Source organism: Pezoporus occidentalis, unplaced genomic scaffold (genome assembly GCF_034315485.1).
Source record: "Pezoporus occidentalis ecotype Australia unplaced genomic scaffold, CSIRO_AGI_Poc_V1 ctg535, whole genome shotgun sequence".
Taxonomy (NCBI): domain Eukaryota; kingdom Metazoa; phylum Chordata; class Aves; order Psittaciformes; family Psittacidae; genus Pezoporus; species Pezoporus occidentalis.
In genome coordinates this window covers 46591-50805 of record NW_026915872.1, presented here as the reverse complement: position 1 = coordinate 50805, position 4215 = coordinate 46591, and the positions used below count along the sequence as shown (strand labels likewise).

Here is a 4215-nt window from a genome sequence, read left to right as displayed (position 1 = left end):
CAATTATTCTTATGACTTCTCCCGGTACAAGAATGTTTCTGAAATCCAAGAGTTTAACCTGCTTGGCTCTGCGCCTGCACAAAATTGCCTTAAATTTGAAAGTCTTCCTAACCAATACCGCCCAGTTAATGTTTCCTCATACAGACCCTATAACGAGACCGCTTATTGTCAACACATTAAACATGAATATGTTGTTACCTCCCGAACAGGTCATTTACCTGACGGATATTTTCTCATCTGTGGTGATAGAGCATGGCAAGGAATCCCCAGAAGTCCGGTAGGAGGACCATGTTATATAGGTCATTTAACAATGTTTGCACCTGATATCATGACAGTTCTTAAGGCCAAGCATACTCGTATACGCTACAAAAGAGCAACCACACAGTTAGACCCAGACTGTCACGATACTGTCACACTTTGGGACCGTCCCAAAGTTATTCTAGCTAGCATTTTTGCTCCTGGTGTAGCATCTGCTCGAGCCCTCACTCAATTAAGTAGATTGGCTTGCTGGACAGGGAAACAAATAAATATCACCACAAGTATTTTGTCAGATCTGGCTACGGACTTAGAAGGAGTCCGACATGCAGTCCTCCAGAACCGAGCTGCTATAGATTTTTTACTCCTCGCACAAGGTCATGGGTGTGATGAATTTGAAGGTATGTGCTGCATGACACCCAGACCTTTCCCATGGACTGCTCCCAGCCAGGCAGTCCCAGCCTGGGCCATTGCAGGCCAGTCCTTTGCAGGGACCTCTGTGTCACCTGCTCTCCTGCCCAGGACATCCTGAGAGCTCTGCAGCCCCCCCATGCCATCCCATCTCCCCACACCAGCACAACAGCCCCGGCACTTGGGCTCCCCAAGAGCTCTTCCTGCTGCAGGCACAGAGCAGCCATCCCAGAGCTGGAGCAGCCAGAAAGCTGCTTTCATTCCCCTTCATTCCTGCCATGTGAGGACATATCACAGAGAAGAAGTTGCTGCAGGATCATTTATTTCCCTTAAATACAATCAGAGACCAGAGTGACACAAAGTCTGTGGGTCACACAACACGAGTGGCAACTTAATTAGGAGATGAAAACTGACATTTCTATGAAGACAACATCATCACAAATTGAAATAGGAAAACAAATGTAAAGCAGGAAAGACAGACATGGCCTGTCATGACCTACACTGGAAGCCCTTTCCAGGGTAAAGCAAGCAGCGTATATCTGCTGAAACACATCTGGTCACCAGCTTCCTCACAGCATCCTTGAGCTCCTGGTTCCTCAGGCTGTAGATGAGGGGGTTCACTGCTGGAGGCACCACCGAGTACAGCACTGACACCACCAGATCCAGGGATGGGGAGGAGATGGAGGGGGGCTTCAGGTAGGCAAAGACAGAAGTGTTGACAAAGAGGGAAAGCACGGCCAGGTGAGGGAGGCACGTGGAAAAGGCTTTGTGGCGTCCCTGCTCAGAGGGCATCCTCAGCACGGCCCTGAAGATCTGCACATAGGACCCCACAATGAAAACAAAACAGCCAACAGCAATCAGGGACACCAACCACAAGAAGCCCAACTTCCCTGAGGTAGGAGTGTGAGCAGGAGAGCTTGAGGATCTGGGGGATTTCACAGAAGAACTGCTCCACAGCATTGCCTCGGCACAGGGGCAGTGAAAATGTATTGGCTGTGTGCAGCAGAGCAGTGAGAAAGCCACTGCCCCAGGCAGCTGCTGCCATGTGGACACAAGCTCTGCTGCCCAGGAGGGTCCCATAGTGCAGGGGCTTGCAGATGGCCACGTAGCGGTCGTAGGACATGACAGTGAGGAGAAAATACTCTGCTGAGATGAAAAAGGCAACGAAAAAGAGCTGTGCAGCACAGCCTGTGTAGGAGATGGCCCTGGTGTCCCAGAGGGAATTGGCCATGGATTTGGGGACAGTGGTGGAGATGCAGCCCAGGTCCAGCAGGGAGAGGTTGAGGAGGAAGAAGTACATGGGGGTGTGGAGGCGCTGGTCGCAGGCTGTGCTGGTGATGATGAGGCCGTTGCCCAGGAGCGCAGCCAGGGAGATGCCCAGGAAGAGCCAGAAGTGGCAGAGCTGCAGCTCCCGCGTGTGTGCGAATGGCAGGAGGAGGAACTGGGTGATGGAGCTGCCGTTGGACATCTGCTGCCTCTGGGCATGGGGCACCGTCAGAGGAGAAAAAGGCAGTGACAGGTTAGGACAGGAGGGATGTCAGATACAGAAGTTCAGTTTACACATTCACAACTGAGCACATTTTAGCAGGAGAGGAGAGGTTCAGCGTCATCACCAGTCATGTCATTACACTGCTGAGGCTTCTTCCTAGGTACAATCAGAAGAGCATTGCATCAGGCAAAAAGTCTCAGTTCTTTGCAGAACCAAGAGAGCTGCAGTGTCCATCAGTCCTCTCCCACTTGCCCTGTGCTCAAACTTGCACTGCCTGTAAGGTGCCTTCACACACAAATTGATCTTAAGAACTCCCACAAACATCTGTCCTGTGCTGAGACCAGGGGAGAACGGTTTCAAAGGACAGTCCACAGAGCTCTCACGGGGAGAAGCAAAGGGCTGTGTGCAGCAGAGCACGGCCAGCAGCCACCTCCAGTGCCAGACCCCAAGAGAGCTGCCTGAACGCACCCTCCCCAGGGCTGGGCTGCACTTTCCCCCCACTCCCTGCCCATCCATCTCTGCTGCCTGGAGCTGTCCCTGCCAGGAGCTGCTGCTCTGTGCCCAGCTCTGCTCCCTCTCAGTGCTCCCAGAGCCCATGCCATGGGCTGTGTGCTCAGCTCTGCCCTGCACACCCCTGCCTGTGCAGGGGCTCAGGAGCAGCTCACACAAGCCCTCACAAGACTCTCGGTGCCTCCCCCAAAGCAGAGAAGTAAATTCCCAGCTCCCACTGCCCAACCTGCCCACCAAGAGGGAAAAACATCAAAGCTCAGCATCCTTCCCTATCAGGTAAATGATGCCTCAGTGTCTTTCAGAGGGACCCTCTGAAGAAGTGCTCAGAGTGACGGCAGATTGGAGCAGCGTCACCCACCCAGCACTTCCCTTCCCTGCCAGGGGTTTCTCCTTTCCCCACAGCTCCCCCCCGAGCTCCATGGGGAGCTCCCGGGCAGGCCGAGTGCTGACCCTGGCAGGCAGCAGAGTCCCTGCCCCTGCACACAGCCTTTGGGCTGCAGGGACCCTGCTGCAAGGGCAGCGCTGGGCACCCCTGGCTGCACACCCACATTCACACCCTGCAGCCAGCCCCGGGACAAGGGACCTGCCTTGTCCTGTCCCTGCATGGTGCAGGGGGAAGCCCTGCTCTGCAGCACATCCTCCTCCTTATCTACACAGAGAGAAACTGCAGCTGCATTGCCCTGCACCCAGTGCCTTACCACAAACAGGGCTGGGAAGGTTTCTCCTTCAGAAGGTTCCTCCTCCTCCTCCTCAGCATCCTCCACTGCCAAGTGCCTTTAAGCTCCCTGTGTCTCGCAGGTCTCCCCTCGGTCCCAGCTCAGCAGCAGAGGCCCAGCCCAAGGTGGCTCTGCCTCTGCCCCGCTGGGCTCCTTCCAGGGCTCCCTGGGGCTCCAGGGAAACACCATGGGAAACAGCCTGAAGCAAGCACTGATCTTCCCTCCCTCAGCTGGGAGGCACACTGCCTTCCTGCAGTGCCATTTCTCTGATGATACAAAGATTTAAGGATAAAAATCTTCGTTTCTTACAATCAATCAATTAATTTGAAAATGGCCCTTTGAGAACATTGAGTCCAACCATTAACCTCTCTCTGGCAAGTCCACACACTGAGCATGAGAACATCTCTGGTGGGATACCCTGGTTGGATGGTCAGCAACAGCAACTGGGGCTTTAAAGTTGAATTTTACATCCTACCTTAATTTCACTAATTTATATCCTATTCTGTTTGTTGTTAAACATTCTGCTATACATTAGAGCATAGAAATCAGCTGGACAAGTTATGTTGATGCAGAAACCTGTCCATATATATAATTGTACTTAAACCCATTTAAGAAATTCTTAACAATTGAGTAAAGCAACCAAACATCGCCCTCAATTTATAACTGGAATTCAGCACTACTCTGTTTGTTGGCACAGCGGCAAGAGGTGAGCACACCACTCTGAGAAAGATGGACTGACTTTAGTTACGGGGTGGAATGTGCTGACGCACTTCCCCCCCATTTCCTGGAGCCCTCTGCTTCCCCAGGAGTTCCTGTTAGGCCCCAGCCTTTGCA

At 52.8% G+C, this 4215-nt stretch overlaps 1 pseudogene; it reads right to left on the bottom strand.

Moving 5' to 3' along the window:
- Positions 1-967: 967 nt before the first annotated feature.
- LOC134173573 (olfactory receptor 14C36-like) lies at positions 968-2432 on the bottom strand (annotated as a pseudogene).
- Positions 2433-4215: the final 1783 nt, after the last annotated feature.